Source organism: Musca domestica, unplaced genomic scaffold (genome assembly GCF_030504385.1).
Source record: "Musca domestica strain aabys unplaced genomic scaffold, Musca_domestica.polishedcontigs.V.1.1 35, whole genome shotgun sequence".
NCBI lineage: Eukaryota > Metazoa > Arthropoda > Insecta > Diptera > Muscidae > Musca > Musca domestica.
This window is the reverse complement of record NW_026712315.1, coordinates 5613570-5636770: the sequence shown is the minus strand read 5'-3', so window position 1 is coordinate 5636770 and position 23201 is coordinate 5613570. Positions and strand designations below refer to the sequence as shown.

General features: G+C 36.2%; 1 protein-coding gene across 1 annotated transcript in view; it reads left to right on the top strand.

Moving 5' to 3' along the window:
- The window catches only part of LOC101895781 (protein FAM13A), a 175629-nt gene that overhangs the window by 95813 nt on the left and 56615 nt on the right, over positions 1-23201 (top strand). The gene's annotated exons all lie outside the window — the stretch shown is intronic.

Sequence of the window (23201 nt, the reverse complement as noted above, 5' to 3'; positions counted from 1 at the left end):
AAAAAACAAGTTAGAACGTATTAGCCGGTTTTGCCGACAGATGTATACCCTCAGCCAATGTTATAATAATTCAAATTGTTGAGTTTCTATGGATTAAGTTAAATTGTCCATTTCGATTCGGGCCTAAAAAAACATGATGTAAATATTGCGACATGCCAGGTTTGGTCTTTATCGACTACTTCTTTTACTTTATATGAGAAAATCTTGAAATGTGAGTGAGGTACCAGATTTCGTCGACCGAAGTTTTCCATTTTTAGACTTCATCTAATAAAGATAAAGCATGTAAAAAAACATTAAGTTCGGCCGGGCCAAACTACAGGGTTGCACATATTCGACGGAGCCATGTTTTTTTTTTGTTTCGACGAGGCTTGTCCGCAGGCAACATTCTTTGCGTCAATTGAATTTTGTACGGGAACAAATGCAAATCAATGCGAATAATCCGTTGTAAAGTGGACCGAGCCATGCCCAACTGCTGAGAACGGCGTTTTTGGGATGTTCTTGGGGTCCTCTCAATACAGGCTTTTATATGGCCTCTTCGGATTAGAAAGAGCCTTACCAGTCGAAATTTTTTCTTATAAACGCTTAATGGTGTTCTTAGAAGGCGCACTTCTCACATTTTTTAATGTTTTAAAAGCACGTTAAGTTTTCACAATTGTCTTCTTCTGTTGAATGTAAATTTCAACTATTTCAGAGCGCTCGCGTGGCGTGCATTGGTTCATGGTAAAAATCTGCTTGGACTGACGCTTCAAACGCGGTATGTCATTAAGCGATGTGACATCTCTGTCAAAAGTTATGGCGTTGCCAGATGGGTCCGTCGAATATGGGCAACCCTGTATTAATACCCTCCAGTTTAGGGTAAAGGAACATTAGTGCCCATTATGACCCACATATACGAATTTTTAGACATATTCATGGGAAAATGTGCCATAAATCATCAAAATACCGAATATCGGGAAATACGGCTATATGGGCCTATACAAAAACGTGGACTTATACATACAGTGTTTCGCCAAAAGAGCTAGCACCCACTAAGACCAACAAATACCAATTTCTAGACAAATCCGCGAAGAAATGTGGCAAAAATCATTAAAATGCCGAATATCGGGAGGTACCGTTATATAGGGGCTATACCAAATAGTGGACCTATTATGACCTACAAATACCAATTTTCAGACAAATCCGTGAAAAAATGTGGCAAAAATTATCAAATTACCGATTATCTGGAGGTATCGTTATATGGGTACTATACCAAAACGTGGACCCTTCCATGCAATGTTTCGCCACCGGAGCTGGAACCCATTATGACCAACAAATTCTAATTTTTAGACAATTCTGTGAAAAAATTTGAAAAAAAATAATCAAAATACCGAATATCTGGAGGTACCTTTATATGGGGGGTAATCCCAAGGCGTGAACCTATACATGCAATGTTTTGCCACACGAACTGGGACACGTTATGACCTACCAATTGCCAATTTTCAGACAAATACCTGTAAAAAAATTTGGCATAAATCATCAAAATACCGAATATCGGGAGATACCGTTATATGGGGAATATACCAAAAAGGTGGACCGATATATCTTATTTTCAATACCAATCATCCTAGACACAATACAAATTGCTCTGACAAATTTTGGCGCTCTACGTCAAATAATGTGGGCTGTATCGTGATTTCAACAGGCAGACAGACAGACAGACACACAGACATTCAGACAGACGGACTTAACGGTGTCTTAAAATAAATTAAAATTTTATGCTGATTATGAATATATATACTTTATGGGGTCAACGACGAATATTTAAGGATGTTACAAACGGAATGACAAAGTTAGGGTATATTAACTTTCCAAGGTGGAGGTTATAAATATTGGTATGGGCAAAATCGCAAGAAAATCGAACATTTATATCCAATTTTATGAGCAGTCATAAATTCCGATTAATTCCATATTCATTGCAGGTTTCTGGTTGAGAGAGATATTTAGATATAGCAAGCTGTAAAGAATAGCTGAATTGTTTTGCAAGTTATGACCGATAAAATTATTGAAAATCGTGGCTCTTTTCGCAGATATAGATGATTTTCATAACAGATTTGGCGTTAGCAAAAATGTTTGTATGTGAGAAATTTGAAGAGAGTTGGATGCCCATTTCGTCTTCTTTGAGTATTAAGTTTTTCAAAATCTTGAACCTGATGTGGGGGAGGTACCAGAAAAAATGATGCGATCTCTTCCATCTCTACAACAGATGTTGTGTCAGTAGAAATATTGAGATATACAAAGGCTGAATGGAATCGGATTTTAGTTTCGCGTTTTTAAGCTTCATGGATATTCAAAGTGTTGACCCTTTGTAAGGGGGTACCAGAGGGAGTGGACCGATATATCCCATCTTCACAGCAGAAATAGAAATTAGTAGAAATTATGGGGTTTCGGAAATATGAAGTTAACCGGATGCTTATTTGGGATTTTATAATCGTTTTGGTTATTCAAAACGTTGACCCTTTGTGGGGGAGGTACCACAAGAAATGGTGCGATCTCTATCATCTTTATAACTGAGCTCTTGTAGATGGGCATGTTGAGATATGACAAGTCTGAATGGAATCTTATGTTAATTTCGCGTTTTATAAGCTTTATGGATATTAAAAATTTTGACCCTTTGTGGAAGAGGTACCAGAAGGAGTGAACCGATTTATTCCATCTTCAACAGACCTTGGGTTAATAAAAATATTGTGATGTGTGCAATTCGAAGACAATCGGACTCTTACATCAAATCTTATAATTATAATTATTCAAAATTTTCACCCTTTGTGGGGTAGGGAGTCGATTGATATATCCCATCTTCACAGCAGATTTTGTATTAGTAGAAATAATGGGATGTGTGAAATATGTAGAGAACAGGATGCTTATTACGGATTTTATGATCATTTTGGTAATTTAAAACCTTGGTCCTTTGTGAGGGGGGTACGGGAAGGAATCATGTCGGTAGAAATATTGAGATGTGTCAAGGCTGAATGGAATCGGATGTTGATTTCGCATTCTATGAGCTTCATGAGTATTCAAAAATTTTACCCTGGACCGATATTGTTCATTTTCTCACCTGACCTAGCACTGATGGAGATATTAGCATTTGCAAAGTTGGAGCAAGATCAGATCATCCTTCCTATTTTTGTGCAGTATTTTTTTTTTTAAATTCGACTTTTTTTGTGGGAGGTACCAGAAGGAGTGGACCGATATTTTTCATCTCCGAACTCGATCTAATTTCGATAATAACATAACGATGTACCAAGTTTGGACCAAATCGGATACCGTGGGCACCAGCCAGCAGACAGACAGACATAGCTGGATCGACTCCAAATGTCCTGAAACGGATATGGTTCAAAGAGACCAAGGGCATGAAATCGTTATTTCGATGAGGCTCGTTTTGGCCGTATCAAATGGTAAATACCCTCTCTAGTCACATGGCTAAGGGTAAAAACAAACTGAGACTCCAAAAAAGGTCGAATAAAAAAATTAGTCGGGATTTTCGAAAAAAAAAAAATCCTAAAATATTTTGGATATTTTAGACTTTTTTGGGTACAAAAAATTGAAAAAAAAAAATGAAAAAATAAGAATATTGAAATTTCTTCTTGTTCTTTTCTGTTTTTTAGTTTTTTTTTTTTTAATTTTTCTAATCAATAATCTCGAAAAAAAATATTTGCATAAATTGTGAAATTTGGCAACCACAACGTCCGTCGTCCATTGCCTACACACAGACACACACACACACACACACATTCTCCGTTATCTAGATATTGACATTAGATAATTGCATATTTGTTTTTTTTTTGTCGGAATGACTGTCTAAAAGTTATTGTAAACTGTCTTCGGACCTTTTATTGTTGTTGTTGTTGTTTTAGTTCGTTTCGACGACAATGTTTCCAAGTGGATGGCATGGCAAAACAATTAAACTCTGTTAGCCAAGTCAATAATGCATGCAACTGAACATCCAAGAGACTTGGCTATTAAGTACAGGGTGGTTATCTCAAAACGTAATCGTGGGTATTTTTCTGGTAATTGGGAAAGCAATTTTTATCATTTCGTAACGTTTTTTATACCCTCCACCATACTATGGAGGGTATATTAATTTTGTCATTCCGTTTGTAACTCCTCGAAATACTCATGTCAGACCCAACAAAGTATATATATTCTTGATCAGCGTAAAATTCTAAGACGATTTAGCCATGTCCGTCTGTCTGTCTGTGTGTCTGTCTGTCCGTCTGTCTGTCTGTCTGTCTGTCTGTCTGTCTGTTGTAATCACGCTATCTTTCGAACAAATTGAGATAGAAGGCTAAAATTTTGCACACATGTATATTTTGCCAGTAGGCAGGTTAAGTTCGTAAATGGGCCATGTAGGTCCAAGTTATCATATAGCCCCCATATAACTGTACCTCCCGATATTCAGTATTTTTATGATTTTAGCGACATTATTCGCCGGAATTGTTTCAAATTTGGCATTTGAAGTTCGTAATGAATACTACAGCCTAAAACAGAAAATTATCTGTGCAGGTCCATGTCTTCGTGTAGCCCCCATATAACGGTACCCCCCGATATTCGGTATTTTTATGATTTTTGCGACATTGTTTACCGGAATCGTTTCAAATTTGGTACTTGAACTTCGTAATGGATACTACATCCTAAGTCAAAAAATGAGCCATGTAGGTCCACTTCTTCATATAGCCCCCATATTACGGTACCCCCGATATTCGGTATTTTGATGATTTTAGCGAAATTATTCAGCGAAATCGTTCCAAATTTGGTGTTTGAAGTTCGTAATAGATACAGCAGCATAAAACAGAAAATGGGCCATATAGGTCCACGTCTTCATATAGCCCCCATATACCGTACCCCCCGATATTCGGTATTTTGATGATTTTAGCGACATTATTTACCGGGATTGTTTTAAATTTCGCATGTGAATTTCGGAATGGATACTTCAGCCCATGCCAGAAAATTGTCTGCGCAGGTCCATGTCTTCGTATAGCCCCCATATAACGGTATCCCCCATATTCGGTATTTTAATGATATTAGCTAGATTATAAACAGATTTTTCTTCAAGTTTCGCATTTAAATAGTGTAATAACTTATGACAAAAGTTGCCTATGCTGGCCCACGTCGTCGTATAAGCATTCAGTATTCTTAAGATTTTAACAGAAATTTTAACGGATTTTATTTATTAGAAAATGCCAAATTTGTACCAAATGGTGGAGGGTATTAAAAGTTCGGCCCGGCCGAACTTACAGCTTTTTTACTTGTTTTTTTTCTTTTGTAAAATTAAGGATTAACTTTGAAGTGTATTTTGGGATTATTTGTGTGGTCGGGGTGTGTGGCTGTGTGATTTGTTAATTATACCCTACACCACAAGGTGGTCAGGGTATTATGACTTTGTGCATTTGTTTGTAACAGGCAAAAGGAAACGAGATAGACCCATAGTTCATTTTGATGATCTACATAGAATCACATTCTGAGTCGATTTATGCATGTCCGTCCGTCCGTTCGTCCGTCTGTCTGTCCATGTATTTTTTGTAAACAAAGTACAGTTCGCATTTATTGCCCTATCCAGATGAAATTTTGCACAAATCATTTGTTTGGCCCAAGGACGAACCCTATTGAAATTGGAGATAATCGGTCAAAATTTAGATATAGCTCCCATATATATCTTCGTCCGATTTACCTTTTATTGTGCACCAAACGTGTAATATCAGTCCGAATGGTATGGAATTTTGCACGTACGATCAGATTGGACCTGGAAATAAGTATGCCAAATTTGATCGAAATCGGTTCTGATATAGCTATAGCTCCCATATATATTGTTCATCCGATTTGTTATTTTTGCCCTCCGCAGCCATAATATGCAACCTGTAATCACAATATTTGGGGAAATATATCAAATGCAGCTTAGAAATACCTTTGCTAAATTTTATCGAGATCGGTTTAGATTTGGATATAGTTCGCATATATAACTTCGTCCGATTTACCTTTGATTGTGCACCAAACGTCTAATATTTGCCCAAATTGGATGAAATTTGGCACTTACGACCGAAATGAGTCTAGAACCTAGTATGTCAAATTTGGTAAAGATCAGTTCAGATATAGCTATACTCCCATATATACTGTTCATCCGATATGTTATATTTGTTACCCACCGCAATAATATGCACTCCGTAACAACGATATTCAGGGAAATATATCAAATACAGCTCAGAAATATCTTTGCCAAATTTTATCGAGATCGGTTCCGATTTGGATATAGTTCTCATATATATTTTTATCCGATTTCAAATTAATTGTGCACCAAATTGGCAATACAAGTCCGCATTTAAAAGATACAAATGCTTCGGCATATTTAGTCCTTTGAACTTTAAATTATAATAATAATCATAGCGTGTATGATTGAATACTCCCATAAAAACTTTTAATTCTTATGCGGAGCTCTACTAAATTAGCAAAGTGGTGTAGGGTATCATAAAGACGGCCCGCCCGACTTTAAGACTTTCTTTACTGGTTTAAGTTATTTATGTTTTGTCTGAAATGTTTATTTGTACAAGTTTATGGGTCATTTACTTTGGATCCAGAGGCAATTGGGGTTTTGAAGTTTCCGCATTGAAAAGATGTATACCTCCAACCAAGGTCCTTCTAACTTTAAAAGAGTAAAAGTGATTTACTGACTGACTTAACGATTCATCAACGCCCAGACGAAACGGTTGAAGCTAGAATCTTGAAATTTTGGATAAGGATCACTCCTGCTCCAAAGGGGTCAAATAAGGCTAGGTTTTTGGAAATTCGTACTAGAAATATGGCACCCTTTGTATTTGAGGAATCAGTAGAGCTAGAACTCTTAAATTTAGAATGAGGGTCACTGATAGAGTGTATGATAGATGTACGAGAGGGTTTTTGGAAATTCGCACTATTAGTGTACGAAAAGTACGAAATTGTACAATATTTGGTATCATTTCGTATCACTTGAACGTTTAAAACTAAAAACTTGAAATTACGATTGGGAATCAAGGTTTAGGAGTAGAGTAGGGGAAGGAGAAAGTTTTGGAAATGCGTACTTATTTACACGAAAAGTACTAATCGGTACTAAATTCAGTACAATTTGAATTTGGGGGAACGGAGGAAGTAGGAAACCTGAAATTTCAAATTAACATTATTAGCGGAGTGTACGATTGGGATATGAAGGAAGTTTTCGAATTTTTGCACGAAAAGTACTAAACGGTACTAAAATTAGTACAATTCGAATTTGGGGGAACGCCTGAAGCTCGAATCCTAAAATTCGAAGTTAACATTACTGGTGGAGTGTAGGATTGGGATATGGAGGTAGTTTTCGAAATGTGTACTTATGTGCCCGAAAAATACTAAATAGTACCAAATTTGGTACAATTTCAATTTCGTTGAACCGATAGGGCTGAAATTCTAAAATTTTAAAATAAGATTACTATTGCATTTTGGGACTGAGGAATGTAGGTGGTTTTGGACATTTATATATATGTGTACTAAATGGTACAAAATTTGGTACAATTTAAATTTTGAATTAATCGGTAGAGTTGGAATCGTGAAATTTGAAAATAAGATTTCTATTGGATTGTAAGAGTAGGTAGTTTTGGGAATTTTTACTTATGTGTCCTAAAAGGTACTAAATTTGGTACAATTTACATTTTCGGTGAACCGGTAGAGCTGGTAGTCTGAAAATTGAAAATAAGATTACTGTCGGAGCGTATGATTGATATATGTAGATAGTTTTGGAAATTTGTACTTATATGTACTTAAATGTACTATATTTGGTACAATTTGGATTTAGGTGAACCGATAGAGCTGAAATCCCGAAATTTGAAATTAAGATTACTGTCAGAGTGTAGAATTGGGTTATGTTGGAAGTACTTGTACTTATGTGTACTAAGTGGTACTAAATTTGGTACATATTGAAATTGTGATGAACCGATAGTGCTGGAATTCAGAAATTTCTAATGAGACACAATGATGGAGTGCGGGTTAGATGTACAAAAGAGTTTCCAGGAAATTCGAAATTAGAGGTTACAAAAAGTTCCTAAAGTTTTAAAATCGTACCATTTGGTAAAAACTTGACATTTGGTATTAGAATCAATGTTGGAAAGTAAATTTGATATACGAAGGAGGTTTTCAAAGTTTGTACTATGTGAGCGTATGTGTACTAAATGGTACTAAATTTGAAACAGGTAAAGGGATAAAGCTGGAATTTTGAAAATTTGTGTTGGCGACCCTGTTGGTGGTTGGTTTGTGATAAAAAAGTGGGTTTGGGAATTGAGTACGAAAAGTACTAAATAGTACTATATTTAGTACAAGCTTGTATTGGATGCACAGATAGTGCATGAAATATGAAATTTGATATAAGGGTCGCTGTTCAGGTGTGGTATGGATATGGTTTCGGGGATGATACTACAATTGTACGAAAAGTACTAAATGGTACTAAATTTAGTATTGGATGAAGGGATAGGGCTGGAATTCTCAAAAATTGGAAATTGAGGCCTCTATTGGTGCCTGGAATTGAGATATGGAGGTAGTTTTGAAATGTGTACCATAATTGTACGAAAACTTGTAAATGGTACTAAATTTGGTATTGGTTGAATGCAAAGGGTTGGAATCCTCAAATTTGATATAGATGTCACTGTTAGCGTCTGTGATTAAGATATGGGGGTGCTGTTGGAAATGTGTACTACAATTGCTCGAAAAGTACTAAATGGTACTAATTTTGGACCATTGTTGGCGTCCAGGATGGAGAGATCCACAAAAGGTCGAAATTTTCAAAAAATGTATTTTCTGCACAGAAAGAGAAACGATAATCCGATCTTGCTACAACTTTGCTAATCCTAATATTTGCATCAGTGCTAGGTCAAGTGCGAAAATGGACAATATCGGTCCACTCTATCAAGTGTCTCCGCCACAAAGGGTCAACATTTTAAATAATTACAATTCTTTTAAAATGTGATGTAAGAGTCCGACCGTCTTCAAATTTCACAAATCTCAATATTTTTATAAACTCAAGATCTAGTATTAAGATGGAATACTTCGGTCCACTGCTTCTAGTACCTCCCCCACAAAAGGTCGAAATATTGAATATCCATTAAGCTCATAAAACGCGAACTTAATATCCGATTCCATTTAGACTTGGCACATCTAAATATTTCTATCAACACAAGATCTGTTATGAAAACTGTAGAGATCGGACCATTCCTTCTGGTACCTCCCCCACAAAGGGTCAACGTTTTCAATAACCAAAACGTTTATAAAATCCGAAATAAACATCAGGTTCTCTTCATATTTCACACATCCCACTATTTCCACTAACAAAAGATCTGTTATGAGGTTGGGATATATCGGTCCACTCTTTCTGGTACCTCCCCCACAAAGGCTGAAAATTTTGAATATCGATGAAGCTCATAATAGCGAAATTAACCATTCAAGACTTGGTACATCCCAATATTTCCATCAACACAAAATCAGCTATAAAGATAATAGAGATCGGACCACTTTTTTTTTGATACTTGTCCCACAAAAGGTTTAAGATTTTGAAAAACAAAACGCTCAAAGAAATCGAAATAGGCATTTAACTCTCCTCAAATTTACAAACATTTATTTATTATCATTTATTATCTGCACATATATCTGCGAACCCCTTTTTGGTACCTCCCTCATAAAGGGTCTCAAAGGTTTATGAAAATGTTGCATTCGTATAAATTTCCTTTGGCATGTTTAAATTTTCGCTTAATTAAGCTAAGAGATTTTATTTCTTCATTACCCATTCGCCGGGGTCGTACTCTGTAGTTTATCTATGAATTTATAGTGAAATACAATTCCACAAAAGATATCTATGACAGACAGCTGGCCTGTGGTTGCCAAGAGACCAAGACTCCCAATGCAATTGATTCATGTCATTGTTGTTGTTCTTGCTGTTGCTAACTTCTTCGTTAAAGAGCAAACAAGTTTTTCAAATCGCATTCCATTCCAAGATCCATTACTTCTGGCCCCAAAGAAAATCACGTATTCTGGCCAATTGATTGGTGGGAGGGGGGGGAGAGTTTAAGGCTTACAATGGCAACAAATTACTAGCCATTGACGTCATTTGATTTGTAATCATTTGCTTCTTTCATTCATTCTGCTGCACAAAATAGAAAATAAGATTGCATTCATAAAGCGATGGAAAAGTAAAATTTCCCAACCACACCTCTCCCGCCACCTCTTTCACCATTTCCCAGCAACTAAATAATTAAATGGATATGTCGATGGTGGTGGTGGTTGGTTGGTCATTTCGCCCGGATTAAAATCAAATCAAATTGTTTGCCATTCTCTAAACGGACTATGGATATATTTCAAGAGGGCTCTCTTTATTATGACGGTATAATTTTGGCCATAAACAATTTGTGGCCATCACATGATTTACAATTGTTTTTTTTTTTTTCTAATATTTTTTTTTTTTGCATTAAAGTCAATGTTAATTACCCCCCAAAGCCCTAATTATTATGACGGCAATAAAAATGGCAGCTCATCGATAATAAAAAAAAAAAAAAAATACCAATAAAATAATTTGAACTAATTGCAGTGGAGTTTTTGAACAGCAAATCTGTTATATAAACAATCAGATTTTTTTGTTTAAAGTTATTTTTATACCCTTCACCACAGCTATAGTTAAGAAAGGTATTTAATTATACCAAGTTTGAACAATATCGCCGAATTATTTCGAAGTTATGAGAGATATAAATATTCAAAATTGTGATCCTATGTGGGGGAGGTACCAAAAGTGTTGGACCGATATGTTCCATCTACACACCAAGTTTGGTGTTGATAAAAATATTGGGATGTGTGAAATTTACAGAGAATCGGATGCTTATTTTCCTTTTATGAGGGTTTTATAGCGTTTTTTGTATCCTCCACTATAGTATGGATTGTCATTCCGTTTGTAACACCTCGAAATATGAATTTTGGACCCTACAAAGTACATATATTCTTGATCAGCATAAAATTCTATATCGATTTAGCAATATCCGTCCGTCTATCCGTCTGTCCGTCTGTGGAAATCACTCTAGCTTTCTAACGAAATGCAGTAGGTTGATAAAATTTTACTCAAATGTGTGTTATGACTGCAGGACTTTATATCGAAAATGGGCCAGCGAAGATGTGGACCTAGTCTTCGTATAGCCCCCATATAACGGTACCTCCCGATATTGGGTATTTTGATGATGTTAGAGACATTATCTACCGGAACTATTTCAAACATAGTATTTGAAGTTCGTAATGGATACTACAGCCCATTATAGAAAATTGTCTGTGCAGGTCCAGTTCTTTGTATAGCGCCCATATAACGGTACCTCCCCATATTCGGTATTTTGATGATTTTAGAGACATTATCTACCGGAACTATTTCAAATATAGTATTTTAAGTTCGTAATGAATACTACAGTCTATGACAGCAAATTGTCTGTGCAGCCCCCATATAACGGTACCCACCGATATTCGGTATTTTGATGATTTTAGCGACGTTATTTACCGGAATTGTTTCAAATTTCGCATTTGAAGTTCGTAATGGATACTACAGCCTATGACAGAAAATTGTCTGTGCGGGTCCACGTCTTCGTATAGCCGCCATATAACGGAACCCCCGATATTTTCATGATTTAAGCGACATTATTTACCGGAATTATTGCACATTTTGTATTTGAAGCTCGTAATGGATACTACAGCCTATACCAGAATTGTACCTCCCTAGATTCGGTATTTCGAAAAAGATTTTTTTGAAGTTTCGCATTTGAATATTCTAATAGCTTGTGACGAAAGTTGCCTATGCAGATCCACGCGTCGTATAGACGACGACTGCATTTGGTATTTTTAAGATTTTAACAGAATTTTAACGGATTTTATTTTTTGAAAATTGCCAAATTTTTACCGAATGGTGGAGGGTATTCGACAGGTTTTTTTACTTGTTTTTATTCAAAATGGTGACCCCTTTGTGTGGGAGGTACCAGAAAAGCTGGGCCACCACAACTGAACTTGTGTTAGTCAAAATATTGGAATGCCTAATGTTTAGAATGAATCAAATGATTTTTTCGAATTTTAAAAGAGATATAATAATTCAAATTGTTGACCCGTTGTGGGGGAGGTACCAGAAGGATTGGTGCAATTTATTCCATCATCACACCAGGCACATTTTTATTACAAATATTGGTATGTGTTGAATTATAAGAGAATTGGATGCTCAATTTGCATTTTATGATCGTTTTGCTGATTCAAAAAATTTACCCTTTATGGCGGAAGTACCGGAAGTTATGCTCCTTTTTCTACCATATCTACAAAAGATCTTGAGTTAATAGAAATATTAAAATGTGACGATTTTCAATAAGATATCGTATTCAATTCATGGCTAATCAAAATTTTGAGCCGCTGTGGGGGAATTACGAGAAGATGTAGACCGACTTATCCAATCTTTACGCGAGATCTTGTGTTAATAAGAATATTAGGATGTTTGAAATTTGAAGATGATCCGTCTCTTATTTTTCATTTATATGGATTATAATTGTTCAAAATTTTGATTCTTTGTTTTGGAGGTACTTAATGGAGTGGGTCGATATTGCCATGTTCCAACTTAAACTAGCACTGAGAAAAATATTAGAAGTTGCAAAGTTTGCACAAAATCGAATAGTCCTTTCTGGTTCTACAGGGTAAATAATTATACCCTCAACTACGTGATCGAAATAACGGTTTGAGACCCTATGTGTCTTTGGACCAAAGCCATTTCAGGATATTTGATGGGGTCCGTCCGCCTGTATGGTAGTATCAGATTTGGTCCAATCTTGGTACAATAATATTATTATATCTATTATTATTATCATATTTAGATCGAGTTCGGCGATTGGCAATATCGCTCCACTCCTTCTGATACCTCCCTCCACAAGATTTCAAAATTTTCAAATAAAATATTTGACTGCACAGAAAGAAAAGCAATAATACGATTTTGCTCCAACTTTGCAAATCCTTATATTTGCATCAGTTTTAGGTCAGGTGCAACAATGAATAAAATCGGGCAACTCCATCAAGTACCTCCCCAACAAAGGGTCAAAATTTGGAATAATTATAACTCTTATAAAATGTGATGTAAGAGTCTGATTGCCTTCGAGTTTCACACAGCGCAATATTTTTATTAACCCAAGATCTGGTGTGAAGATGGAATATATCGGTCCACTCCTCCTGGTAACTCCCCCACAAAAGTTCGAAATATACATGAAGCTAATAAAACGCGAAATTAACATCCGATTCCATTAAGACTTGGCACACCTGAATATTTATATTAACAACAGGATCTGTTATAAAGAATGACCATTACTTCTGGTACCTCCCCCACAAAGGGGCAAAGTTTTGAATAACCAAAACGTTTATAAAATACAAAATAAGCATTAGATTCTCTTTGTATTTAACACATCCCACTATTTCCACTAACACAATATCCGTTGTGAAGATGAGATATACATCTCATCTGAGATATACATCTGTCAACAAAACCGACTGATACATTTTAACTTGTTTTATCAGGTTTTGATGAAGGGGTCCACTCTGTCTGGTACATGGCACGCATTTGAACATTTTCCAAAAATTAGGCCAATATATGGTACCCTGTAATATTTATATTAGCCTCAGGTTAAATAACGTAAAGTCAAAATATATTTTGATAAACGAAGGTTGGCTGAGGGTAGACATCTGTTGGAAAAATTGGCTGTTACTTTTTAACTTGTTGCCATTTAATTAATTTGTCTTAGATAACCTCTAACTTCCAAACCCTCCCCTCCCTACCCTGTTCGATTGCAAAGCAAAATTGACCACACTTGTCGTTTCCATAATTAATTAGGTTTGTATTTTTAAACATTTAACACCATTTTTAGACAGGTAAATAATTTCTTTAAATAGAAAATAAAAAAAAATTAATACATTTCTGGCCTCTATTATCTTGCATTTGGCCGGCAAAATGATGATGTTGTCTGGCACGCGAATATTCTCCTCCTCCTCCCTCTCGCAGACAACAACACACAACAAAATCTTTCCAACAATCCGTCCAACGATTAAAAACAATCGAACAAACAATGGAAGATTTATTAACTTCCCCTTTCACCATTTTAAGAGTTTTTTCTGTGCTGCTACAAAAATAACATTCGGAAGCAAAAAAAAAAAAAAAACAGTAAGCAAAGCTCAAAAGTCGGACGCGGCCGACTATATGATACCCTACACCACTATGTACATTTAGTAGAGCTCTCGTAAAAGAGAGGTTCTGAGCTCTACGTGATATCTGATACAAAATATGACTATGGTAGACTGCATATTCCGAAAGTTGGAGATTTAAACAGCAAATCGGATGAAACATATATATGGGAGGAAATTTGAAATTCTTGCTTTTATGCTAAATTCGGTTGAAGTGCGGAAATCCATTTGGACTAATATTAGCCATTTGGTGGACAATAAACCCAAAATCGGACGAAGATATATAGGGAAGCTAAATCCAAATCTGATCCGATCTTGCTAAAATTTGAATCATATATTGCTAGGCAGAATCAAATATCTGGTATCAAATATAATTTTTATGGGGTGTACAGGGTTGTCCATATTCGACGGACCCATCTGGCAATGCCATAACTTTTGACAGAGATGTCACATCGCTTAATGACATACCGCGTTTGAAGCGTCAGTCCAAGTAGATTTTTACCATGAACCAATACACGCCACGCGAGCGCTCTGAAATAGTTGAAATTTACATTCAACAGAAGAAGTCAATTGTGAAAACTCAACGTGCTTTTAAGACATTAAAAAATATGAGAAGTGCGCCTTCTAAGAACACCATTAAGGGTTTATACGAAAAATTTTCGACTGGTAAGGCTCTTTCTAATCCGAAGAGGCCATATAAAAGTCGACCAAGGCGATCGGCCGAGAATATCGCTGCTGTGCGAGCAAGTGTTGAGAGGTCCCCAAGAACATCCCCAAAACGCCGTTCTCAGCAGTTGGACATGGCTCGGTCCACTTTACAACGGATTATTCGCATTGATTTGCATTTGTTCCCGTACAAAATTCAATTGACTTGTATTGCCATTTGATATATATGGGAGCTATATCCAAATCCGAACCGATCTCGATAAAATTTAGCAAAGGTATTTCTGAGCAGTATTTGTTATATTTCCCCAAACATTGTTGTTACAGAGTGCATATTACGGCTGCGGAGGACTAAAATAACAAATCGGATAAAATATATATTTGGGAGTTATAGCTATATCTGAATCGATTTTCACCAAATTTGAAGCACATGCTTGTAGGCTGAATTCGGTCGTAGATAACAAAATTCACACCATTTAGACTGATATTAGCCATTTGGTGCACAAGAAACCTAAAATCGGATAAAGATATATATGGGAGCTATATCTAAATTTTGACTGATTTTCACCAATTTCAACAGGGTTCGTCCTTCAGCCAAACAAATGTTATTTAGAAATTTTTGTCTCAATCGAATAATAAATGCGACCTGTATTTTGTTTACAAAAATACATGGACAGACGGACGGACGGACGTGCGGACAGACAGACGGACATGCATAAACCGACTCAAAGTGTGCTTCTATGCTGATCGCCAAAAGGAACTATGGGTCCATCTCGTTTCCTTCTCCATGTTACAAACAAAAAAAGCACAAAGACATAATACCCTGACCACCTTGTGGTGTAGGGTATAAACATGAAAATATCGATGTTATCGCACCTTGCCAGCGCACTTGTAATGACAGCTCGATTAGATCGAATTCCAAATATAATGGAGAGGTTTTTTTGTTTGCGAATTCGGGGAATATCAGGGTTTTGTTTGTGATAGTCTCGTTCTCTCTCTCTCTCTCTCTTCGTGTGTGTCTGGAACATTGATGGATTATGTTTTGGCGGGGCGGAAAGTTATGGGTATTTTTCAAGTACTGAAAGGAAAATTTGTGAGATATGAGTCTAAATAGTGTGAGCAAATGTGGTTTGATTGCAAATAAAAGATATTAAAAGATATAAAAAAGTCATACACGTGCCATTCCCAACCCTCACTAAAAATTTCTTTGCAAAATTTGTCCTCCCAAAAAATAATAAATAAATTCTCCACAAATGACATTCTTGTTTTTTGCGTGAAATATTGTTTTTTTTTTCTTCTATTAAATAAAATACATATAAATTAAATTGGGTTCATCACTTTTCGATCAATCTTAATTTAAGACTATAAATAAATGCGTCTTGACAAAAGAATGAAAAAAAAAAAAATAAATGCCAAAATGAATTGCTAATTATAGTGTTCGGAAACATGCCACCCCAAAAAAAAATCCAAAAAATAAATTCTCACCATCTGACTTTGACAAATGATCACAATTGACGTCAGTCAAAATAAAAGATATATTAACCAATTAACTAGGAATTTCGCAATGTCTACATATTTAATTAAAATTTAATTCGATTTCACAAAGGCTTTCGGTAATTATAGTCTACTCAATTTTTATTGATTGATTTGAAATGAATATATTCTTTAAGGATACTCCAGAGCCAAAGGCATGGAATCTTATTTTATTTTATTTTATTTTTTTTTTTTTTGAAGAGCGGTTTTATAAAAAATAAAAAAACCAGCTAAATTCGGCTGGGCTGAACTTCTAATACCCTCCTTCATTTGAAAGAATGAAACAAAAATCCGAAGAAATTAGGTGTGACAGTTATATGGGGCTATACGAAATCTTCGTCCTCTACAGCCAACTATCTATCAGAGAAGGTGGTGCTGGTACGAACCCCCACCCCCCAAGTTTGTGATAATTCTGTTGGAAAACGTAGCTAAAAACCCCAAAATGTCGCATATAATATAGGTATCGTTACATGGGGGCTATACGAAGACGTGCAATTGTAGAGACAATTTTCTGCCATAGGAATCTATTACGAACTCTAAATTTCGAACTTCCAATAATTTCAGTAAAAAATGTGGAGAAAATCATTAAAATATCGACTTTAAAGATATACCGTTGTATAGGGGCTAAACGAAAACGTGAACCACTGTAGGTAATTATTTAGAAAAGGTGGCGATGTCCATTATGATTACAAAATACCAAGCTTGAAATAATTCTTTTGGAAAATGTAGCCATAATCCAAAAAATACGGAATTCCACGGAGATACAGTTATATGGGGACTATACCAAAACCTGAAAAACAAAATGCCAATTTACAGGAAATTATATTCTAAAAAATTTGACTTCAACCGACAAAACACATGTCTAAATCGACAAAGAATTTTATGCTGATCAAGAATTAATATATGTATATTTGATGAAAATCGGTTCAGATATAGCTATAGCTCCCTTATATATACAGGGTGAGATGAAAAAACTGCAACCAACTTCAGACTGCTGTCAATTCTAAGCCACTCGTCCGACATCTGTTAAAATTATTCCAGTGACAGCTCATTATATTGTATACAAGCGTCGAAAAGCATTTTGGCGAGAATTTTCCAGAAAAAAAGTAATTCGTGATGGAATTCAAGTGTGATTTTTTTATATTCGGCTGGAAAACCACAAGTGGCTATCGTTAGAGCACTACAGCATTTAAAAGTTAATTAATTCGTTTGTGTCTCGTACCATCGCTCGTTACCTTGATACTGGCAGCGTAGCCCGACGTCCAGGAAGTGGGCGGAAGAAAACAGCAACATCAGCAGAAATTTTTCGAAAAGTAAACAAGTAAAAAAGCTGCAAGTTCGGCCGGGCCGAACTTTTAATACCCTCCACCATTTGGTACAAATTTGGCGATTTCCAAAAAATAAAATCCGTTAAAAATTCTGTTAAAATCTTAAAAATACCGAATGCGTATACGACGACGTGGGCCTGCATAGGCAACTTTTGTCATAAGTTATTACAATATTTAAATGCGAAACTTGAAGAAAAATCTGTTTATAATGTAGCTAAAATCATCAAAATACCAAATATGGGGGCACCGTTACATTGGGATATATGAAGACGAGGACCTACATGGCACATTTTTTGACTATACGAAGACGTGAACCTCTACAGACAATTTTCTGGCATGGGCTGAAGTATCCATTACGAACTTCACATGCGAAATTTGAAACAATCCAGGTAAATAATGTTGCTAAAATCATCAAAATACCGAATATCGGGGGGTACGGTATATGGGGGCTATATGAAGACGTAGACCTATATGGCCCATTTTCTGTTTTATGCTGCAGTATCTATTACGAACTTAAAATGCCAAATTTGAAACAATTCCGGTAAATAATGTCGCTAAAATCATCAAAATACCAAATATGGGGGCTATATGATAACTTGGACCTACATGGCACATTTTTTGACTTATGATGTAGTATCCATTACGAATACCAAATTTGAAACGATTCCGGTAAACAATGTACTTAAAATTATCAAAATACCGAATATCGGGGGGGGGGGGGGGGGGGGGTACCGTTATATGGGGGCTACACGAAGACGTGGACCTGCACAGATAATTTTTTGTCTTAGGCTGTAGTATCCATTACGAACTTCAAATGCCAAATTTGAAACAATTCCGGTGAATAATGTCGCTAAAATCATCAAAATACCGAATATGGGGCGTACCGTTATATTGGGGCTACATGATAACTTGGACCTACATGGCCCATTTACGAACTTAACCTGCCTACTGGCAAAATATACAAGTGTGCACAATTTTAGCCTTCTATCTCAATTTGTTCGAAAGATAGCGTGATTACAACAGACAGACAGACGGACATGGCTTAATCGACTTAGAATTTTACCCTGATCAAGAATATATATACTTTGTTGGGTCTAACATGAGTATTTCGAGGAGTTACAAACGGAATGACAAAATTAATATACCCTCCATAGTATCGTGGAGGGTATAAAAAGAGACTTGATCGAAATCCGCGTCGCAGTGGCCGAAGAATGGCTCGTGGGCTGAACATATCGCTATATTCCATTCGGCCAATATTGAAAAAGCTCGGGGTTATGCCATATTGAGCTCGGAGTAATGCCATTGAAATTCCAAAAAGTGCAAGAACTTACACCGCAATAGAATAAAATAGACTCAAAATAGCTAGAGAGCTGCTTTGCTTAGCCGAAAGTGGTGAACTGCCGAATTTGGTTTTCTCCGATGAGAAAACATTCGTTGTCCAGCAGTTTGTAAACAAACAAAATTATCGTGTTTACTTGCCAAAGAGTCCAGCTGAAATGTGCACCTTCGGTTGGCCACCTCAACTCAAGCGCCGGCACCATAACAGCCGATGGTCGCTCTCCACTCGTAGTAATCAGAATAAATGTCGAATATCATCGCAAAAATATCCTGTATATATGTTTCAACTACTTTTTTGTTTCTAATAATATTTTTTTTTTAAGTTTTTTAAGTTTTAAGGCAAAGATATTTCCTATTTTTTATATTTTTTTAAACAAAATATAAACGTAAATTAAGTATTCTTGAAGTTAACTTAAACATCTAATTTTAATGGAAGTCCATTTCAATTTTGAAATACCAACTTTTTTAAAATCAAACCATTTTTGCCATATTGAATACTAATTTAATTTTTTCTTCCTTCTTTCTAGGTAAGTACTTTGGCATTTGATGTCCAACAATAACATAAGTTACGTTTCTGTAAGTTTATAAAATATTTTCTAAATTCCTTTTTTTTAATTTATACCCCCAGTGCCACAAGTTAAATTACCCCTTCCATTATGTTTCTCATAACTATACAATTTATCTATGAGATACATGCAAACTGAGTCTGTGTTATGCACTGCATAACAAATTCATTTTCGTTCTCTTTTTGTCTCCCTCCCAAAGAAACATTCTCTGTTGACATGAAAATATGTTTTCGATACTCTTGCTATCGAGGAGAGAATATCGAATGCAAATGAGGCAGATATTTTGTGTACGTGCTAGGAGTCATCTGCGCCAAACAGAAAATTCACAATATTGCCCAGACGATGCGTAAGGCCATGCAGAAGGTTTGTTTCATTGATTGAAATAAATTTATATACAAAAATCGACATTTTATATTTAATTTTTTTTTTCATCAATGAAACCGATTACATGGCCTCAAAGGGGGAATATTAATAACTGAAATTTAGTTTGTACAAGTTAAAAAGTATCCGTCTGGTTTACCCTTGGCCTAGGTCAGTATATTAAAAGATGTTCTGCCATCCATTATCTTGTTTTTCAAAATGTTGACCCTTTATGGAGAAAATACCGACAAGTTAAAAGTTGAATACCCTCCGCCTTTTGGAATGAATTTAGAAATTTTCAAAAAATAAAATCTTTAAAAAATTCTGTTAAAATTTTAAAACTTCCGAATATAGCCGTTATATTGGGGTCTATACGACTTGGACCTACCTAGGCATTGTTTGTCATAAACCATTACCATATTCAAATTCGAAACTTGAAATAAACGTTGAATAATGTAGCTAAAATTATCAAAATATCGTATATAGGGAGGTACCGTTATATCGGAGCTGTGCAGAGACCTGGACCAGCATAGATAATTTTCTGTCACAGTCTGAAGTATCCATTACGATCTTCAAATACTACAACATCTCAAATAATTTCGGTGGGTATTGTACCTAAACTCATTAAAATACCGACTATAGGGAGATGCTGATATATGGGGCATATACGAAGGTCTGGATCTGCATAGTCAATTTTCTGTCACAGACTGTAGTATCCATTACGAACTTCAAATGCCAAATTTGAAACAATCCAGGTTAATAATGGCTCGCAAAAATTATCAAAATACTGAATGTAGAAAGGTACAGTTCTGTCATAGGCTGTAATATCCATACGAAATTCAAATACAAAATTTGAAACAATTCCGATGAATTATCTCGCTAAAGTCATCTGCCTTCCGAATGCCGAATATCGGGAGGTACCGCTATATGGGGGCTATATGAAAACGTGGACCTACATGGCCCATTTACTAACTTAACCTGCCTACTGAAAAAACAAACATCTGCAAAATTTTAGCCTTCTATCTCGATTCGTTCAAAAGATATCGTGATTACAACAGACAGACAGACAGACGGACGTCGCTAAATCGACTCAGAATATTACGCTGATCAAGACAGACAGATAGACGGAAATGGTTAAATCGACTTAGAATTTTACGCTGATCAAGAATATATATACTTTGTTGGGTCTCACATGAGTATTTCGAGGAGTTACAAACGGAATGACAATGTTAATATACCCTCCATAATATGGTGGAGGTTATAAAAATTACAACAAAGTCAAACGACATAATTTTTACATTTTTTTTTTTTAAATTTTACTGAATGAAAGCAAAAAAAGTCGGAAAAAGCATTCAATTTGAGAATAAGTTTAGATTTGTTCGAATTGGTCAACCTTGGCACGGATTATGGCCTTCAAACGGCCAATGAAACCGTCACACGCTGCCCGAATGTTGCTCTGCGGTATTTTGGCCCATTCCCGGCGAAGTGCTTGCTTTAGGTGATCGACACTTTGGTATTTTTTTAGTACCAACCTTGCTTTCCAAAATACTCCAGATACAATAGTCGAAAGGATTGGTATCCGATGATTTTTGTGGCCATTTTGCTGAGTCCTGTTGGAATGTCCAAGGTCTGCGGCCAAAATGTTTGCGTGCCCAAGGCTTTAATACACTCTCCAGAATATTTACATTTATTCTGAAGTCGATTAATACGAGCGGAGAGCGACCATCGACCACAGTTATGCGGCCTACCATGTCCCACACAATTACCATGTCCGGCGCTTGAGTTCTGGTGGCCAACCGAAGGTGCACATTTGCAGCTGACCTCTTTGGCAAGTAAACACGATCGTTTTGTTTGTTTACAAACTGCTGGACAACGAATTTTTTCTCACCGGCAGTTCACCACTTTCGGCCAAACGAAGCAACTCTTTAGGTCTTTTGAGTCTATTTTCTTTCTGTTGCAGTGTAAGTTCTTGAACTTTTTATACCCTCCACCTTGGAAAGGAGGGTATATTAACTTTGTCATTCAGTTTGTAACATCCTTAAATATTCGTCGTGGACGCCATAAAGTATAAATATTCATAATCAGCATAAAATTCTAAGTCGATTGAACGATGTCCGTCTGCTTGTCCGTCTGTCTGTCTGTCTGTCTGTCCGTCTCTCTGTCTGTCTGTTGAAATCACGATACAGCCCACATTATTTGACGTAGAGCGCCAAAATTTAGCTATTTGCATTGTGTCTAGGATGGTTGGTATTGAAAATGATACCTCCCGATATTCGGTATTTTGATGATTTATGCATTTTTTCATGGATTTGACTGAAAATTGGTATTTGTAGGTCCCTGAGCGAGTGGCACGTTGTGGTATAGCATACCGATATTCGGTATTTTAGTTTTTTTTTTGCCACATTTTTTCACGGATTTGTCTAAAAATTGGTATTTGTGGGTCATAATGGTTTCCAGCTCCGGTGGCAAAACATTGCATGTATGGGTCCATGATTTGGTATAGCCTCCATATAACGGTACCTCCCGATATTCGGTAATTTGATGATTTTTGCAACATTTTTTCACGGATTTGTCTGAAAATTGGTATTTGTTGGTCATAATGGGTCCTAGTTCGTGTGGCGAAACATTGTAGTTAAAGGTCCACGTTTTGGTGTAGCCCCCATATAACGGTACCTCCCCATAATGGGCATTTTAAAGGTTTTTGCCACATTTCTTCTAATGTTTCTTTTACCCTAAGGTGGAGGGTATTAAAAGTTTGGCCCGGTCGAACTTAATGTTTTTTTACTTGTTGGAATTTCAATGGCTTTACCCCCCAGCTCATTTTTCAATGTTTGCCGAATGGAATATTGCGATATGATCAGCTCACGAGTCATATTCCGGCTACTGCGACACGGTTTTCGATCCACTCGCTTCTTTACTTTTCGAACCATTTCTGCTAATGTTGCTGTTTTCTTCCATCTACTTCCTTGACGTCGGACTAGGCTACCAGTATCACGGTAACGAGCGATGGTACGAGACACAAAACCTTTATTCACATTTAAATGCTGGAGTGCTCTAACGATAGCCACTTTTGGTTTTCCAGCCAAATATAAAGAAATCACACTATTACGCTTGAATTCCATCGCGAATACTTTTTTTCGCTTGTAAACAATATAATGATCTGTCA